Source organism: Mesoplodon bidens (assembly GCF_964165515.1).
Source record: "Mesoplodon bidens genome assembly, chromosome: 2".
Taxonomy (NCBI): Eukaryota; Metazoa; Chordata; class Mammalia; order Artiodactyla; family Ziphiidae; genus Mesoplodon; species Mesoplodon bidens.
In genome coordinates this window covers 108,477,723-108,499,134 of record NC_138177.1, presented here as the reverse complement: position 1 = coordinate 108,499,134, position 21,412 = coordinate 108,477,723, and positions in this window count along the sequence as shown.

The window sequence follows — 21,412 nt, the reverse complement described above, 5'->3', positions numbered from 1 at the left end:
CATGATCATCAGATGTGGCTTGGGGAAAGGAACTTCAAGTTAGAAAAATAAGAGCAGTTCTTGTAGCCTATGTGTAGTCTAGCCTGGTCAACAAATGTAGGACAAAACAGGCATTAGTGCTAAGACCTAAATTTTAATTTAGGCCTTGTTTGCTCAACTTGATCAATCAAGATAGGAGGACATGGAAATCACTTCCCCCCACAAAAACATCAAACATACGTCTACAAGTGGAACAAGTCTCACTGAAAACAAACAAGAAGCTGGCAGAAAGACTCTTGTACAGCCAAGGCTTTAGGAAAGATCCAATAGGAATAGGGCAGGAAGGAAAGAGAAGGGATCAGGTCAGGACCTGTGCCCCAGAGGAAAAGGGAGATTACACAGGTGGAAATCTACCCTGGAGAGTGAGCAGTTCAAGTCACATAGAGGGCACCCGAATCCTGGAGTCCAACACAAGGAAGACATGCCCCCTTGGCTGGTGGGAGGGCCACTGGGACTAACAGGCAGGCCGTGGGAAGCCTGGACTCTGCTGTGAGGAGCAAAGCAAACACTTTCTCACACCCAGGCAGGGTGGAGAAGGCAGACTGAAGCAGTTTCCCATGACCACCATGGCAGTGCACCCCAACCTGAACCAAGCAAATGTTCCAGCCCCACTTACTTTACCTTGTACCTCCCCACTGAAGCATGGGCTACCACAACTGGGGAGAGAGCTCAGCCATGGGACACAGGTGACTTGGACCTGGGTGGCATCTTAGCACAGTGGGAGTGGCTATTGCTCTCATTTACACAGGCTGTGCATAAGAGGTGGTCCAGATCTCTGAAGAAGACCAAACCTCCACAGCTCCCACCCAGATAAACACTAAGAGCCCATGCAGGCCCTGCCTGCCAAGCAGCACAGATCCACAACAGGGCAGTGAGAGCAGAGGCTGGGAGGAGTGATCTACTGTAAGGGGCAAAGGAGTCTTAGATGCAGTGGGAGCTGCCACTGATGGTGCTTGCACAGGCAGCACATCTGAGACAGCCCAGAGCAGCCCACACCCATCACAAGCATAGAGCCTGCACAAGACCCTCTTGCTCCAGGACTGCTGCCCTCTGGGACAAGGGTACCAGTGCTGGGAGAAAGGAGAGTATATACTTAAAGTTAACAAAACCAGCTTGGACCTCACCCTCAGAGCTTCTGCTCCATCAACTTGGGATCAAGCCCCACCCCTGATAGGACAGCAATGGCCACTGAGCACAGTGGAAGCCCTGGCTCACACATGGCTCTGGCCCTAGCTCCTCCATCTCCAGCTCCATCTCCTACCAAGGTGACAGATGCCAGCACACCTTGAGGAAAGGTGTAACGTCTGTTCATGTCAAATCCAGCTATCCCACCAAAGGCAATGGGCACATGCAGACTGTATATGGACATTCCCCCACAAAGACACCCCTTCAAGACTGCAGTAGGTACCTGTTAAACCTAAATTCATACAGACAAAGTTAAGCAAAATCAAAAGACAGAGGAGCTGGTCTCATTTGAAGAAGCAAGAAAAAAAAAACCTGAAAAAAATAAATAGGGCTTCCCTGGTGGCACAGTGGTTAAGAATCTGCCTGCCAATGCAGGGGACATGGGTTCGAGCCCTTGTCTAGGAAGATCCCACATGCCACAGAGCAACTAATCCCGTGTGCCACAACTACTAAGCCTGTGCTCTAGAGCCCATGAGCTACAACTACTGAGCCTGCGTGCCACAACTACTGAAGCCCGCACACTTAGAGCCAGTGCTCCACAACAAGGGAAGCCACCGCAATGAGAAGCCCGTGTTTCCAAAAGCTAACCAAAATGAAAAGTAGTTCCCGCTCGCTGCAACTAGAGAAAGCCCGCATGCAGGAACGAAGACCCAATGCAGCCCCAAAATATAAATAAATATTTTTTTAAATCCCTAAAGTAAATAAATAATAAAACAAATAAACAATCTACCAGATAAAGAATTCAAAGCATTAGCAATAATAATGCTAAATAAATTAGGGAAAAGAATATATGAACACAGTGAGAATTTTAACAAGGAACTGGAAAATATAAAAAAGAACCAATTGAAACTGAAGGATACAATAACTGAAATGAAAAACACACTAGACAGAATGAACATCAGACTAAATGATACAAAAGAATGCATAAGTGATCTGGAAGACAGAATAATGAAAATCACCCAATCAGAATAGTAAAAAGAAAAACAAATTTTAAAAAATGAAAACTTTTTAAAACAAAATTTAAAAAATGAGAACTCAAATTTTAAAATGAGTTTAAGAGATCTCTGGAATAACATCAAGTGCACCAACATTCACACTATAGGAGTCCCAGAGGAGAAGGGAAGGGGGAAGGTCAAAAATGTATCTGATGAAATTATGGATGAAAACTTCCCAATGCTGGAGAAGGAAACAGATATCCAGGTACAGGAAGAACAGAGCGTCCCAAATAAGATGAATCAAAACAGACCCACGCAAAAATATATCATAATCAAAATGGCAAAAGTTAAACAGAGAATTCTAAAGACAGCAAGAGAAAAACAGTTATATAAAAGGGAATCCCAGTAAAACTATCAGCTAATTTTTCTGCAGAAACTGCAGGCCAGAAGGGAGTGGCATGATATATTCAAAGTACGGAAAGGGAAAAACCTGCAGCTTAGGACACTGCCCAGCAAGATTATCACTCAGACTTGAAGAAGAGACAAAGAACTTAGACAAGCAAAATCTAAAGGAGTACATTAATATTAAACCTACCCTAAAAGAAATCTTAAAAGATCTTCTCTAAGTTGAAAAGAAAAAAGCTATAACAAGAAGTAAGTGTCCAGAGGAAAGGAAAAATCCCACTAGGAAAGACAAATATATAGTAAGGACTGAAGATCAACCACTTAAATAAGCTAGTATGAAGATCAAAAGACAAAAAAAATTAAAGCAACTGTAACTACAATAAACAGTGAAGAGATAAACATGAAGATGTAAAATATGACACCAAAAGCATAAAATGTTGGGGAGGGGAGTAAAAAAAAAAGGCAAATCTTTTAGAATGTGTTTGAACTTAAATGACTAAAACTTTAAAACAAGTAAATATAGTTACAGGTCAACGTATATGAACCCCATGGGAGCGACAAATCAAAAACCTACATATACATACACAAAAACTAAAAAGAAATGAGCAAACTACTAAAAAAAAAAATCAAACCTGCAAGAGAATAAACAAAAAGAGGAACAAATGAACAGAGAACTACAGAAACAACTGGAAAACAAGTAATAAAATGGCAATAAGTACACACCTATCAAAAATTACTCTAAATGTCAATGGACTAAATGTTCCAATCAAAAGACATGGGGTGGCTGATTGAATTAACATTCTGCTTACAAGAAACTCACTTCAGAGCTAAGACACACACAGACTGAAAGTGAGGAAATAGAAAAAGATATTTTATGCAAACTAAATGACAAGAAAGCAGGGGTAGCAATACTCATATCAGACAAAATAGACCTTAAAACAAAGGCTATAACTAAAGACAAAGAATAGCATTGTATCATGATAAAAGGATCAATACAAGAAGAGGATATATGCACACATACATGCACATATATGCACCCAATACAAGAGCACTTAAATATATAAAGCAAATATTAGTAGACATAAAGGGAGAAATGAACATAATACAATAATATTTGGGGACGTAATACCTCACTTATATCAATGGACAGATCATCCAGACAGAAAATCAAAAAGTCAACAATGGTCTTAAATGACACATTAGACCAGTTGGAGCTAATAAATTCCTACAGGACATTGTATCCAACAAAAGCAGAATAAACACTGTTTTCAAGTTTGCAAGGAACATTCTCCAGGATAGATCATACGCTAGGTCACAAAACTAGTTTCAACAAATTTAAGAGGGTAGAAAGTATATCAAGCATTTTTTCCAGCTACAACAGTATAAAAGTAGAAATCAATTATAGAAAAAAAAATGGGAAAAGCACAAACGCTTGAAGAGTAAACAACATGCTACTAAAAAACCAATGGGTCAATGAAGAAATCAAAGAGCAAATCATAAAATAGCTTGAGACAAATGAAAATGGAAACAAATTTCCAAAACCCATGGAATTCAGCAAAAGCCATCCTAAGTTGGGAAGTTTACAGTGATGTAAGTCTTCCTCAAGAAACAAGAAAGATCTCAAATAAACAACCTAACCTACCATCTAAAGGAATTAGAAAAAGAACAAAGTTGAAAGTCAGCAGAAGGAAGGAAATAATAAAGATCAGAGAGGAAGTAAATAAAATAGAGACCAAAAAAAATTAGCAAAGATCAGCAAAACCAAGAGATGGATTTTTTAAAAAGATAATCAAAATTGATAAACCTTTAACCATTCTCATTAAGAAGAGAAAGGACCCAAATAAACAAAATAAGAAATGAAAGGGAGAAATAACAGCCAATATCACAGAGATTAAAAAATCATAAGAGAATGCTACAAACAGTTATATTCCAAAAAACTGTACAACCTAGAAGAAGTGGACAAATTTCCAGAACTATACAACCTGCAAGGACTGAATCAGGAAGAAGCAGCCAATCTGAATTTGTAATTAAAAATACTCCCATCGAACAGAAGTCTAGGACTAGATGGCTTCAAAGGGGACATCTACCAAGTATATGAAGAGAGCTAATACATATCCTTCTCAAACTTTTCCAAAAAATTAAAGAGGATGGAACACTCTCAAATTCATTCTAAAAGGCCACCAATATCCTGATACCAAAACCAGACAAAGACATTACAAAAAAAGAAAACAACAGGCCAATGTACTTGATGAATATAGATACAAAAATCCTCAACAAGATATTAGCATACAGAATCCAACAATCTATAAAAAGGATCATACACCATAATCAAATGGGATTTATTCCAGGGATGCAAGTATGGTTCAATATTCACAAATCAATCAATGTGATACACCCCATCAACCAAAGGAAAGATAACGATCACACAATCATCTCAATACATGCAGAAAAAGCATTTGACAAAATTCAATATCCATTCTTAATAAAAACTCACATTATAGCTGCTATAGAGGGAACATATCTCAAAATAATAAAGGTAACTTATGACAAACCCACAGCTAACATACTCAAGAGTGAAAGCTGAAAGCCTTTCCTCTAATTCAGGAAGAAGACAAGGATGCCCACTCTTGCCACTTCTATTTCACATAGTATTGGCAGTCCTAGCCACAGCAATCAGACAAGAAAAAGAAATAAAAGGCATCCAAATTAGAAGGGAAAAAGTAAAACTGCCACTATTTGCAGATTACATGATAATATATAGAGAATACCCAAAAGCCTCCACCAAAAACTATTAGAGCTAAACAAAGAATTCAGTAAAGTTACAGAATACAAATTTAACATATAGAAATCTGTTGCTTTTCTATACACTAATAATGAACTACCAGAAAGAGAAAACAAACAAAAAAAAACCATTTAAAATTACATCATAAAGAATAAAATACCTAGGAATAAACTTAACCAAGGAGGTGAAAGACCTATACTCTGAAAATTATAAAACACTGATGAAGGAAACTGAAGATGATTCAAAGAAATGGAAAGATATCCCAAGCTCTTGGATTGGAAGAATTAATATTGTTAAAATGTCCATAGTACCCAAAGCAATCTACAAATTTAATGCAATCCTGATTAAAATACCAACATTTTTCAGAGAACTAGAATAAGCCTAAAACTTATACAGAGCCACAAAAGACCCTGAATTGACAAAGAAACTTTGAAAAAAATGAACAAAGCTGAAGGTATCACACTCCCTGACTTCAGACTATATTACAACATTACAGTAATCAAAACAGCATGACAGTGGCACAAAAACAGACACATAGATCAGTGGAACATAATAGAGGGCTCAGAAATAATCCCACATGCCTATTGTCAATTAATCTACAACAAAGGAGGCAAGAATATACAATGGAGAAAAGACAATTTCTTCAATAAGTGGTACTGGGAAAACTGGATAGCTATGTGTAGAAAAATAAAATTAGAACATTTCCTCACACCATATACAAGAGTAAACTTAGAAAGTAGTAAAGACCTAAATGTAAGACCTGAAACCAAAAAACCCCTAGAAGAGAACATTGGTAGAACACTCATTGACATAAATTGTAGCAATGTATTTTTGGATCTGTCTCCTAATGCAAATGAAATAAAAGCAAAACCAAACAAATAGGACCTAATTACATGTAAATGTTTTGCACAGCAAAGAAAACCATAAACAAAACAAAAAGACAATGGGAGAAAATATTTGTAAATAATATGACCAGCAAGGGGTTAATATCCAAAATATATAAACAGCTCATACAACTCAACAACAAAAAACAAACAACCCAATTGAAAAATGGGCAGATGACCTGAACAGGCATTTTTCCAAAGAAGACATACAGATGGCCAACAGGCACATGAAAAGATGCTCAACATTCTGTTTTTGTTGTTGTTATTAATTTTTATTGGGGTATGATTCCTTTACAATGTTGTGTTAGCCTCCACTGCACAACAAAATGAATCAGCCATATACGTACATATATCCCCTCCCTTTTGGACTTCCCTCCCATTTAGGTTACCACAGTGCATTAGGTAGAGTTCCCTGTGCTATACAGTATGTTCCCATCAGTTGTCTATTTTATACATAGTATCAACAACGTATATATGTAATTCCCAGTCTCCCAATTCCTCCCACCCCACCCCTTTCCCCCTTGATATCCATCAGAGAAATGCAAATCAAAACCACAGTGAGATATCACCTCACGCCTATCAGAATGGCTAACATCAAAAAGTATACAAATAACAAATTTTCATGAGGGTATGGAGAAAAGGGAATCCTTGTTCACTGTTGGTGGGAATGTAAGTTGGTGCATTCACTTATGGAAAACAGTATAGAAATTCCTGAAAAGGCTAAAAATAGAACTACCACATTATCCAGCAATTCTAATCCTGGATATATATCCAAAAATAAAAACACTAACTCAAAAAGATGCTTGCACCCCAATGTTCATAGCAGCATTATTTATGATAGCCAAGATATGGAAGCAATCCAAGTGTCCATCAACAGACAAATGGATAAAGAAGAATACCACTGGACTACTACTCAGCCATGAAAAAAAAGAAATTCTGCCATTTACAAAAATATGGATGGACCTAGTGAGTATTATGCTTAGTGAAATATGTAGTCAGATAGAGAAAAACACTGTATGTTATGGCTTATATGTGGAATCTAAAAAATAAATTGAATGTATATAACAAAACTGAAACAGACTAGCAGATATAGAAAGAAACTAATGGATATCAGTGGGAAGATGGGAGAGGGGTAGGGCAAGATACGGATATGGGATTAAGAGATACAAACTACTAAGTATAAAATAGATAAGCAACAAAGATATTATTGTACAGCACAGGGAAACATAGCCATTATTTTTTAGTAACTTTAAATGGAATATAATTTATAAAATTATTGAATCACTATGCTATATACTTGAAACTAATATAATATTGTAAATTAACTATACTTCAAAAAAAATTGTTTGCTCAAAGTAACACTGTTTTAAATTGTACTTGGGTAATGGGGTCAGAGTGGATGCCTGGGCTGGATTTAGACTCTTGGCTACCTGGGGATGGATTTAGATTTGTGCAATTACACAGCATGGCAAAGGAATATGGAAGGCTTCCATCTATCAGAGATGTGTTTACTTATGACTTATAATTAGGAATCCAGACACCAGGCCTATGGCAGCAAAATTAATTCCTGCTTCTGCCTCCTGGTGGAACTAAACCCATACTAGGATTGGATTTGAGTTGCTCAAGGATATTACTGCAAATCAGAAGTAAAAATACCTAGGGAAGACAGAGACAGTCCTCCTTAGATGAGTTCAAACTTGAGCTGGAAGTCTGTTTGTTGTGGAACTTAAGAAGGAATTCAGACATTGGAACTCATCCACTTTTCTCAAGTCCCATCGTTTCCACTCCCATCTCCAACTTGCATTGCCAAAGGAGATCTCTCTGATCCAATGCAATCCAATAAGTACCAGAATGACTATTTTATGTGTGTGAACACAATAAAGTTGCATTTCTTATCTATGTACAGTCCACTGAGTGTGTTCTGGTTGATGAGCAGATTTCGAGTTTCAGGAAAACATATTTTTTCTATTCCAGACTGTAACTTATTACAGTTTACTTGTCTCAATGTTTTATCCATTCAAGTGAAATATTTATCTGTTCAAGTGAATGTTATTTCCATTTAGATCACTTTATCTTCCCGATTTTTAAAATATAATTTTATTAAGTATTTCTTCTACATATATTAAGCATCACATCAGATGTTGTATTGGTTTTTGCTTTAACCATCAAATATAATTTAAGAAATTCATGAGAACAGTCTATTATATTTGCCCTGATTTTTACCCATTCCGATGTTCTTTCCTTTCTAAAGTTCCAAGCCTTCTTCTGTTTTTATATTCTTTCTGTTTAGAGAACCTCCTTCAGCCATTCTTTGAGTGTATGTTTACTTTTAGTGACAAAGTCTTAGTTTTACTTTGTCTGAGAACTTCTTGATTTTGTCTTCCTTCCCGAAGGAGATTTTTGCTTGGTTGACTGCTCTTTTCTTTCAGCACTTGAAAAATTCTGTGTCACCTTTTTCAGGCTTTCTGTGTTTCAGATGAGAAATTCACTATCATTTGAATTGATATTCAATTAAAATTGGAGTTTAGCTCAATTGATAAGTAATGTGTCATTCTCTCTGGTTGCTCTCAAATTTTTTCTTTGTTTTTAGTTTTCAAAGTCAAATTTTAATATATCTTGAAATAGATTTTTGAGGGGCTATTCCCACTTAGAGTTTGCTCAGATTCTTGAATTTGTAGGTTTAAATCTTTCATCAAATTTAGAAAGTTTTCAAACATGATATCTTCGAATATTTTTTCATCCCAACTCTCTCTCTCTTTCCTCTCCTTTTTTTTTTTTTTTTGGAGTCTATTCTAGATTGTTCAGATTGTGTAAATTCTATTGCTCTGTCCTGAAGTTTACTGATTCTGCCTTCTGTCATCTCTACTACTGAGCCCATCCAGTATTTTATTTTGTTTTTAATGATTTTCAATTTTATAATTTCCATTTTGTTATTTTTCATAACTTCTTTGCTGAGATTTTCCATTTTTATCAGTTGATTGGAAAGAATTTGTTATTGTGATTGAAGTTTTTTCTTTTTTTTTACGTTCTTTTTTTTTTTTTTTTTTGCGGTACGTGGGCCTCTCACTGTTGTGGCCTCTCCCATTGTGGAGCACAGGCTCTGGACATGCAGGCTCAGTGGCCATGGCTCGTGGGCCCAGATGCTCCGCGGCATGTGGGATCCTCCTGGACCAGGGCACGAGCCTGAGTCCCCTGAATCAGCAGGCAGACTCTCAACCACTGCGCCACCAGGGAAACCCTGAAGTAGTTTTTGATGGCTGCTTTGGAATTCTTATCAGATAATTCCAACATCTGATTAATCTTGGTGTTGGTGTCTGTTGACTATCATTTCTTTTTCAAGTTGTAATTTTTTGGTTCTTGATAATGAGGGATTTTTCAATTGTATTGTAACTAGGTATTTTGTATATTGTATTAGTGGACTTTAGATCCTATTTGATTTTGTTTTTTTGTAGACAGTCTGCCTGTTGAGGTATAGAATAAATGCTAGGTAACTGTGTATGTCCAGCTTCCCACTGGGCCCTGCTGATATCCCCCAGGATATCACTGACTTACACTGTCTCATTGCAGATGTGTGGAGTAGAAGTTCAGCTACCCCTTCAGCCTCTAAGACACCTTCCTACTTAAAGTGGGGCACTGACTCACACTATCTCATTGCCTTTGAGTAGGGGTGTAAGCTCAGTTCAGTTCCCCACTGTGCCCAGTTAGTACTAAGGAAGTCAGAAGCTTAGGGATGACTAATACTAACTCACTCCACCTTATTCAATCTCATTGATTCAAAGTAGGTATGGGAGAATCAGCTTGCAGCAGGACCCCACTTTTTTGTTTTTTCCTGGAGTAGAATGTGACCTCCATGAAGACAAAGATGTGTTTGGTTCATCTTTATATTCTTAGAACCTCACAAAGCATGATGCAGCTATTATTGATCATTAAATTAATAAGTAAAATAATGAATTTAAGACATGGGATTAAATGAACTTTAAGGGGTCAGAGTACCTGAGATTTTATAGTCTACAACTCTAAATAAAGCATCACTAGAGGCTAAATTATGTGGTTCAGTGATATAAATATTTAGGGGGTTCCCTGGTGGCCTAATAGTTAGGATTCAGGGCTTTCACTGCTCTGGCCTGGGTTCAGTCTCTAGTCAAGGAACTGAGATCCCACAAGGCATGTGGCATGACCAAAAAAATTTTTAATAACAATAAAATAATTAAAAAGAAAAAGAAATTTAGGAAATTTTCGCCACATCAGTGGTAGGAAAGGAAGAGTGTAGATAATCTCTGATATGATTCATTTCATATTTTAAACACAAGATTTTAAATTGTCACTAATATACAGTGACCCACCACTTTGCTGGGAAGAAGATTTGATTTGAATTCTCAAAATTTCCACTGAGTAAAGTTTATATTGCCTCTTCTGAGGAACAATTTGAGTCTTTCAGAATTCAGAACTACATATGTCCCTCCCCTTTTCCTCATATAAATCTACCAGGAGGCCAGAAAGCCACAAGTTATACCTTTACTGGCTGTTTCCCAGGGGCCTCCTTTCAATTTTAAAGAATTATCTGGAGTCATTAAATTAACAACACTCTCCAGTACACACACTCTGTCATCCATCTGCTTAAGATGCTTGTCAGATGATACCCTCCTGTATCTGCAGTCTTCATCTGGTATTCAAAGCTATAGAACCTGGCTCCAAGGTAGGCTACCTTCTGTTCCTAGCCACCAAACTGACCCTGATCTTTCCATTCTAATGACTACGTGATGACAAATAACACTCCCCCCACCACTCCCCTTTAAGGATTTTGGGTCTTTGGAATACATTTATACCTGGAGGATGGTAAATGGAAAATATTTTAGAGGTCAGAATATGTAGAAAGGTGTTTCTAAAAGAGACTCAGATTGTCATGCTCACTCTCCTTCAACCAGAGAATCTGAACCCTGGGTTATTTTACCCTTCCTTATATTCCAGTCCATTTCTTACAACTTGAAAACTTTTTTTCCTTCTTCATCCCCAAGAATAAAAATAATAAAAATGTTTGGCCATCATTAGAATCCAGTCAAGACTTTGACTTTGCTAAAAGCAAATTAAAATATAACCCTCAACTACAGAGAAATTCAGTGAGTACATAGGGTAAAGGGAATAAACTGGAATTGCTTTTTAAACATTAATATTCTTAAAAACTTTCAGTGGCTTCCCTTTATTACAACCCCTTGACCAGACAAGCAAGGCCCTGCACAATAATATAATCCCAATCCCACACCTTCTCCCCCAAATCACAGTTATATACCTTCACTCCAATCAGACTTAATTTAATTGTACTGTGAAAGGCCAATTGTGTCTCCCATGTTCAAATCTCTGCTCACACCTTCTGTCTTGCTTGGAAAGCCTGCACTGTTTCTTTCTGAATGCCCATTTTCTCCATGAACATCCTTGCAATCATTGGCATCTTTGGTCTTCAGATGTCCCTCACTGGGAACTCCTAAAACAGTTGTTTTCTACATCACTCACCTAACAACTAACATTCACTGCTTTTCTATTATCCTTCTAAGCCAGTAGTTCTCAAAGTTTATTATTCATCAGACTTCCTTGGAGTGGTATTATAAGGACACATTTCTTTGGCTACACTGAAGAGACATTGATTTAGTAGGTGTGATAGGCAGAATTCTAAAGATGGTCCCCCCAATATCTCTGTACCCTGTTTATTCAATTAAACACTAATCGAGGTACTGTTATGAAGGGATTTTGCAGATGTAATTAAAGTCTCAAGTGAGTGCACCTTAAAATATGGAGATTATCTGGTTGGTTCTATTCTAATCACCTGAGCCCTTTAGAAGCAGCATTTTCCCTAACATGTAACAGCAGAACAAGTCAGAAAGATTTGAAGCATGAGAAGGCCTCCACATGTCAGGCCTTTGGTTTGAAAATGGAGAGGGCCAAGCGGGAAGGAACGTGGGTGGCCTCCAGGAGCAGAAAGCCACCCCCAGCTGACAGCCAGCAAAGACCTGAATTGTACCAACAACCTGAGGGAGGTTTGGAACTGGATTTTTTTTTCCCAGAAGCTTCAATAAGAAGCTGGACTAGTGAGACCCTAATTTTGGACTTGTGACACCTTAAAGAAACAACCCAGCCAAACCGCCTGGACTTGTGACTTTCAGAACTAGGAGATAATAAATAGTTCTTTTACACTGCTAAGTTAGTGGTGATTTGTTACATAGCAGTAAAAAACTAATATAATAGATATGGGGCCAGGCCCAGGAATCTGTGTTTCAACAAGTGGGTGGTCCCTGACCACAATTTAAGAAACCTCATTGAAAAGTTTTATAATTTTCATTTAATCTGTCCAGTAGACTAGGTTCACCACTAATTTGCTAACTGGGAAGATAATATATAAATAATTGTCCCTTTAATTTGTAATTAATTCCACCTCACACAGATATACTCTTGAATATCTTTTAACTTTGTAAAATTCTCCAAAGTAGATAAACTATTTACATCCAAAATGTGATACCCAAGATCTGTGTTTGGACAATTCTTTATTCATGGAAATGCTGTGAAAGCCAAGGATAACTTCTGGATGGGCTTTAACTCCGTTGTAGCTGCTCTTTGACTCCATAACAATAACAGGAGTCCCTCAGTCTGCTGGTCTGGGTTCTGTATGAAATCTTGACAAAGGTACCCTAAAACTAGAGTTATAAGTGCCATGCATTATCCTGGTCTCTCATCATGACCAGCCACCCCAGGTGTTAACAGAACATTTGCCAGGTAACATATGGTAGCAGGGAGCCTGCTTTCCAGGCCTCAGAAAATGTGAGATACAGAAGAGCAAGGACTTGAGATTCCTGAACATTTGAAATTTCTACCATCATGGGAATTCTCCCACTTTGTTTGATGGAGGCAATTGAGCACAGCCTTTTCAAAAAAAGAAAATCATCAATCATGGTAATGGAAAGGAACTTGGAGCTTGTATAATTCAAGCTCCCAGGCCAAACTCTGCTTTACCACTTTTGGTGTTGAGGAGCTCACCACCTTCAAGCCAGCCTATCCCAGGATTAGACAGCTCTGTTAGAGGGTGTTTCCTCAGGCCGAGCAATGAACTACCTTCCTGTAGCTTTCCCGTCTGGCTTTAGAGTGGCTTTTGCAGCCACTCCATAGGGCTGATCTGGCCTTGAGCACCCTGTCGACGTTTGAAGACCACCATCATACCTCGTCCCTTTGCTGCATATGTTTTTAGGTAAATGTCTCCATTCTATCCAATACTGTATTGTCTTGTTGGATGTTTTTTCCCACACTATTCCACATGATCAGTCTCTTAGAAAAATCAACCACATTAGTACTAGGAAGAAACATGTGGGAAAGGCAGAGTGTCTACAAAAATAGGAGATGATGGTGAAGTAACAAAGGGGAAAAGAGAGACAAAAAAGAGAAACTGACACACAGGCCAAATAGCTGGTATCCAGTCCTTCATAGCTCTCAAGTTCCAAAAGAATACACAAGATTTGGAGTAGCATATTGAAGCTCAGTGCTCCCTTAAAAAAAAATAATTTCCTATCATCTCGCCACTATTTTATGGACCCTACTGCATTCACGTCCCTATTTCTGCCAGAATCATACAGCAGCTGCAGTCAGAAGCCCTAATGGAGTTTCTAACCTGAGCTAGAGAACAAAGAAGATTTTAAAGACAAAACGAATAGATGGCAGAGGAGGAAAACAGCCCCAATCCTCTTTTGTCCAGATAATATAACATAATCTTTGTCTTACCTGTCAATATCTATAAGTCTGAAAAGCTAAATATGTACAGTGCTTATGTGTCTAGACAGACAGTTCTAGACAAATCGCGGAGCTGAATTTTTATGCTTTGGCAATAATTTAAACAAAGGTACCGCTGTGGTGGTTTTAAATCGCATATGTTGGTAGCTCCCATGCAGCAGGAATTCAAGCAAGTGTTTTCAGGCTCTGATGGAAGGGGAAAGATCTGACGTTACAAAAAAGTTTTCTTTTCTGTTTGCCTCTCTCCTCCCAGCAGCCCGGTGCAACACCTGTCTCATCAGCAGGGGCATTCGGAAGGGATGGGCCTCAAGGCACCTCAGTCCCAAGATTCTCCATGCCTCATTCTTCATCCACGCTGCTCGTAATGTTCCATCACTGGCACAGTTACACCTGAACACTCTGGTGCTGCCAAACACCTGGCTTGATTTTCCACTGTCCAAATGAAAAATAAGCATAATCTGCTTCTTGAGGATACAGCAAATGAGGGTGTTCATGACAAATTGTGTTGGTTTATGCAGAATAGTGATAATAAGATACAAATGAGAATTTTTTGCTTAATGAATAATACTAATCACGTTTCAACAAATGCTGTGCCCTTCTAATTAGAGAGACTGCATAAAATCAGCTTAATTTATTTGTGGCTAGTTATACAGAGTTTAAATATTTACTGGAGATTTACTCAAATGTTTGAGAGGATTTTAAACATTTCCTACAGTTGAAGCGACCTGCCTAGTTCTGAGAGGTGTGGTGACAGCTCTAACTTGTGGGGGCTCTCTGATTTTGCAGTGCGTCGTGAAAATCCTCATTTCAAAATGAAGAAGAAAGGGTATTATTGATTTACATACTAATTCTCCAACTGTTATTCATTTTCTTGATTCCAGCTTCCAAACTTGCTCTCCCAACATTCATCACTGTAGTACACTGGAGGGGATGAGCATCTTTTTCAATAAATTATAGGAACTATGACTAATTGCAGTGATATTAACTATGCAAAGTAATGTGTAACTTAAAATGGATGCGTTCATCATTTCAAATTATGCCTTTGACTTTTGATGGTCTAACACAGGCATGCTCTTTTTGAACTGAATGTGTACTATATTTTCTAAGAATCTCTTAGCAATTCTAGGTTCGCTTGTGAACATACTGACCTACCAAAAATAATCTTCTGGAGCCGTTTTTATGATGCAAAGTAATTAAAAGAAGGATAAGCAGATGACCATGAGATAAGAAGCAGATATATATATATATATATATACACACACACATATATATATGTATATATGTACATATATGTTATGCCTCCCTGGCATGGAATTAAGTATAAAAATCCTGGTTATGAGAAGCTTTGCTGAAATGCCTTCTTATTTGTACTGATATTTTTCAAAAGCATTTTGACTACGAATTACTTTTATTCAATCCTAATGGCAACCCCGGGGGTTTTAGATATCTGTATCCTTATCTTCTGGATGAAGACACTGAGGCATCTAGGTTAGGTGATCTGTCCAAGATCACAGGGCTAATTAGTGACAGTCTGGGACTGGACCCCAGACTCTGTGCCATCTAGGCCATGTCATATTCTGTACACCAACTGAACTGATATTTAAGTGAGCTCATTATAGAAATTTAGAGAAAATTTCCAAAATTCTCCCTTTACTTAAAGCAAAATGATTTATTCCATCATTCATTGATTCCTCGATCTACAATCATTTATTGAACACATTTCTTGCATCAGATACTGCAGATAGAATGTACGGACACAATTCTCACCTTACAGGGCCCTACCTTTGGTGAAGAAGATTGGCATGTAGTCCAAGAATTACAAAACACCATGGGAAGGGCTGTAATAAAGGTTTGTATAACGTGTTATGAGAGCACAGAGGTGACAGAATTATTTCTGACTAAGGGATTAGTAAGAAGGTGGTCAAAGGAGGATTCTCCAATGAGGTGATGGTTAAATTGAGTCTGAGAGGATTCACTGGATTTCTCCCAGCAGACAAGAGTAGAAAAGGCATTCCAAATGCTTGAAAGAGCAAAGCATGAAGGGCACAATTCATCAGGGAAGAAAGGTTGGAAAACCATGCATAGGATTTTGTGGAGGGCCTTATATGTCACTGTAAGGACCTCAAGCTTTATTCTGTGGTGATGAAGAGTCAGGGGAGGGTTCTCAACAGAATAGTACTGGGGTCAGTTTTCTGTTTCAGCAAGGTCACCTGGAGAGGGTGTGGAAATGGATTGGAAGGAAAGACACTGGAGGAAGAGAGAGCTAGTAGAAGGCTACTGCACTGCTATGGGAGGAAGTGGTAAGGATCTGAGTCAGGACTAGGGAAGTAAAGGGCAGGAGCTGTGTAGGGAAAATGGATTTAAAGAATATTTAGGAATAGAATGGTTTATTGGATTACATTTATGGTATACACAGGCATATTTTCCCCAGTCTTCTGTTTCTTTATTCTTTCTATGTTTAGGTGACATGATTCATTAGCCCTTAAGCTTCTAGAAAGCAAGAGAACATTTGTCAAAGGGAAATTCTTGTTATTCTCTTGAAATTGTACCTTGTACAGTGCTCACAATGTAGCAGGCATATTCCTGGATAAGGTTTTTTGTCTTACAGTTGGCTGACATGTTGTGACATGATGGACTTTCCTCCAACTTCCAAGGAAACCAAACAGCTACATCACAATAAAAATATTGTGCGCATAGACTCACATGCTTAATGGAAGAACATGTTAACTTCCTAAGGGCATCTTCCTCTTGATACCAATTACAATCAGCACTGCAAACTTCAAGGAAATTTTTTTTCCGAACTGTAATATATAGTCCAGATTTTAGGTGTTTAAGATGGCATATTGTGTTTCAAGATAGCTGTGACAACACTTAATTCATAGTTAAGAAAATGATTGTATAATAAGTAAGTGGTTTAAGTGCAGACTCCAGAGCCAGTTGCTTTTCTTCAAATTCTGCCTCTACCATTAAGCTGTGTGACCTTGGACAAGTCATTTAACCTCTTTGCGTCTCAGTTTCCTCATTTGTAAAATGGAAAAAATAAAAAACAGGAACTACCACAAGAATTGTTATGAGTATTAATGAGGGACTATATGTACAGAGTTTAGAATGACTTTGACATTATTATTATCATTGTTGTCACAATTGTCAGATTAAAGAAAGACAGAGTTAGGCCTTAACAACATGATGTGGTTTTATCCGATACTCTTAACTATAATAATAATAGATAGTACCATCACTATTAATTATAAAGAGAACAAAGGAAATGTCTTTCAATCACAGCCAGGTTCCTAACTCTGATGTTAGGACGGGTTTGACTTCGAGAACAGCAACCTCAAGATATTAGACCTGCTTCAAATTTTGTTTCCCAGTTTTACTTTAAAGTCTAGTAAATATAGAGCATCTTTTAATGTATAAAAACTTTTTTGAGCTTAGTGAGACTTTCAGTCTTGAGGTGAAAAGATCCATTCTTTTCCTACCCAGTATTGCTTTTCATTGGTCCTATGTCTATTTTTTCAATCTTCAGAAGATTTTAAATCCATTTAAATTCCTGATATTTGATAGCTAAATCTGTGCTTTAAAATAAAGAGGAGGAAACATTTATTGAAAATATAGTAGGTGCTCAATAAATGTTTGCCAGGCTAGACTCTTGCCATGAGCAGAATGTATGCTTACTATACACATGCACTCCTATTTGGCCCTCAAGACATTAGGTTAGTTAGCAGTGTTGATATCTTCTGTGCAGGCAAGAAATCTGGAAGATGCAGAGCCTTACCTAGGGTCACGCCATTAACAGGCGGCCCAGAAGTTATCACCTGACTATAAGTCCCTGTGCCCAGCCCCAGTGATCAAGGCGATTCTTGGACTTCAGCTCCTCATGATGAAGAATCTTAATTCTCTGAGGCAAAGTCGACCCTTCCAACGTGTTAAGTATTTTATTAGGCTTTTCTCAAAGTATTCAACTCCATTAAGTCTTTTTCTTCTAAGGTCAACTCAGCAGCTTGAACAACATGCAGATACATCATGGTGGAATAGAATATTTTAAACAATCCTCTGGTACTTCCCTGGTGGTCCAGTGGTAAAGAATCCACCTTCCAATGCAGGCGATGTGGGTTCAATCCCTGGTCCGGGAACTAAGATCCCACATGCCACTGGACAAGTAAGCCCGTGTGCCACAACTCTTGAGCTCGAGCGCCTCAGCAAGAGAGCCCACATGCCACAAACAACAGAGCCCTGGAGCCTGCGTGACACAACTAGAGAGAAGCCCGAGAACTGCAACAAAGACCCCGCGTGCCGCAACTAAGACCTGACATAGCGAAAAAAAAAATTAATAAAAAAAAAAATCCTCTAAGTATACAGCATCCTCATCTAAAAATCAGTGTACTGAGTGTATGTAAGTGGAAATTCAGAAACTAGCATGATTTTAGACCTTGGTCATCTCAAGCACCTCTCAGTGACTGCATGGGCTCACACTTCATTACTGTTATAAAATAAAGATTAGATAATCAAATAAAATTTAAAAGATCACTGGACATTTTTTTAAGTGTTTAAGGAAATGACCCTTTAAAAACAACCTATTCTCTGTCACATGCCTTTCAAAAATATGTAACATCCTAATGAGAACAGAACAAACAAATAAACAGCTGAGGCCTTTAGGGTCCCTGAGATCATAAAACTTTCGGCCTCTTTTCTGACACCAACAGCTTTCGGCTTCACTGCACCCCCGGACGGTTGGCGCCAGAGGCTGCAGCCTTGAAAGGCAGCCGGAAGCAGCTCATACTGAAGTTGTTCTGGCAGCAGAAGGAGGCCCCAAAAGCATCCGATTATTTTAAAATGTGCTTTCATTGTGCTGCTTGCAGCTGTGAGTTAATTTTGTTTAAACAAAAAAGGACCATTCGCTTCTTTAAAATCCAGGTTTTTTTCCCCTCTGCAGAGCAGCTGCAAGGAGCTCAGCGTCGACTTCACAAGCCCCCTGCCTTCCTGAGAGCACCACTTTGGGAAGATGCCTTCCTCCCCAGCAGGGGATCAACACTACACTCCAGAGGGCTCAGACTTCCAGGGCTCTCCTCATTGGCTGACCTGTGCCGACAGGCAGAGATAGGTGGACCAACTGTAGAACTGCAGAGTTTCAAAGCAGGCGGAGTCCTTAGAGGTAATCTGGCCTGACTCTCAGCCCTTTTACAGATGAGAAAACTCAAGGACAGGGAGGTCAAGTGGCTGGCCTAAGATTTCACATCTAGTCAATGGCAGCCCCACCATGCATGTAATCTGGAACCAGGAGCAATGGGGTGTGGGGAAATAGGGATAGAGGTGCCTTCATTAGACAGAGTCTGCCAGGGAGCATTCTTCTTCCCCAAGGTAGTATTTATGAGAGCTGTCTACATGATACTCTAAAGCCGCTTGGCCACTGGCTCCCTTGTTCCTCTCCAGTTCCATTTCTGAATCACCTTGTCAGTAGGGTTCTGGGGCTACTTCTCTATACCCTCACCATTTTCCACAGACTCAGCTCCCTCAAAAAGAACCTTCTCCCAAATGCATCAGACCTTACCAATTTGACATGACTGTAACTCACTGGATAGGAATATGTGCCTGGTTTAAGTTTACTTATAGCTTTTGCAATCCACATTGCTCCTGGGGTTTCCTCCTTCGAGCACACTGCTGAATTAGGTAAGGGAGTTTTAGATCCTGGCTTTGGAGCTTCTTGCATCAGCATACAGTAACCAGTGACTCTGAATCCTCCCAGGTTTCTATGTGTTTAGAATGAGCCACATGGTGATAAACGGTGATCAATCCCATTTCTGCCATTGCCCCTTTAGCAAGAGGGTAGCTCTGCCAGTCACTTGCCAATCAATTTCACAGAATGTAGGTTGTGCCTCACCCAATTCGTCTCCTAATTAATGGAGTGACAAAATTTTGACATTTTGTTGGCTTCTCTGGCTCTTGTGGGAATTGGGGGAAAAGAATTGAAGGAGATTCAGGAGAAGAGGGAGAGTGAGCAAGGAGAGAAAAATACATACTGATTTAATGGGTCCTTGCCAATTCTTAGCTAATAACAATTTTTTAAATAAATATTTTTTTTAATTATAAAAGCAATATGTGTTCAGGGCAGAGAATCTTTAAAAACTACTGGAAAGTATAAAAAATAAAATGTACACCACTTTAAGTTTCATCTGTTTTTTTTTTTTATGTAATGAAAACCTCTGCCATCTAGCTTAAATGATTAGATAATATATTAGCTCATTCTAAAATTAGGGAAGACTTCAGTGCCATTTTAATTCAGAAATGTGACAATGCCACCAGATACAAGGTCGCGTGACACCTCTGCTCCATATCCTGTGTGTCAGTTACCCTTAAGCCCAACTTCCTTCTACAGTCACAAAATCTCTTCCGATATCACCTGGGACTTCATGTTTCCTCATCCATGATCAGGGAGAGAGAATGGGCATCTACCACCCAACTAAAATCCTTCAAGTCTTTCTAATTGGTTCAAATGAAAGTATATGCTTATCTCTGAATCAGACATTAATGCCAAAATAATGATTGCACTAAATGGCATGGGCCTGGGTTATGTGTCTACCTCTAATCTAATAAGCATAAGTAGAGGGATGGGATCATGCTGATTAGCCTCTCTTAATGATGGGCCACCTATGGAACTCAAGGTAAAAGTCAACCTTATCAAATTGCATGGCTGTTGCACCTGGTATGGAGGTAGAGAGGATAATGGGATGGATACTGGGGAGTCAGTCACAACATCTTCCGTACACTGGAAAGCCAATTGCCTAGGGAAGAACCATTGTTGGTATTTTTTGCTATATAGCTCTGAACATACGCATATACTTTGTGTGTGTGTTTGTGTGTGTATTGAAAATTAGAAATATACTATATATACTATTTTATATACTCTTTATTTTTCACTGAAAAATATATCCAGAGTTTTCTCATGTCATCAAATATTCTAAAAATTATTTAAAAGGCTGCATGAAATTTAAATAACTCCCCGAATTTGAAAATTTACTGAGTTGTTTCATTTTTCATCCTTACAAATTAAGCTACAATAAATAAATTTGCACATATATCAGTGTTCATATCCAAGCTTGTTCCATAGGATAGAATATAAGAAGTAGAATCAGAGAGTGAAAGAATATAAACAAAGCCTTTGGACACTTACTACAAAATGAACACCTTAAAATATTGTGCCAATTTTACATTCTTGGCAATAATATACATTAGTGTATTTAACTATCCACACCTGTTATATTTCTAAAGCCTCAAAGTATTAACAAATATTATTTGGATTAGTAGTTAAATCTCTGGGGGAAAGTGAAAGGAGAGATCAGTGATTTATTAAAAACTTGGAATTCAGAATTTAGAAGCTCTTGATTTTTCAACCCTTGATGTCTGGGACTAGACTAATA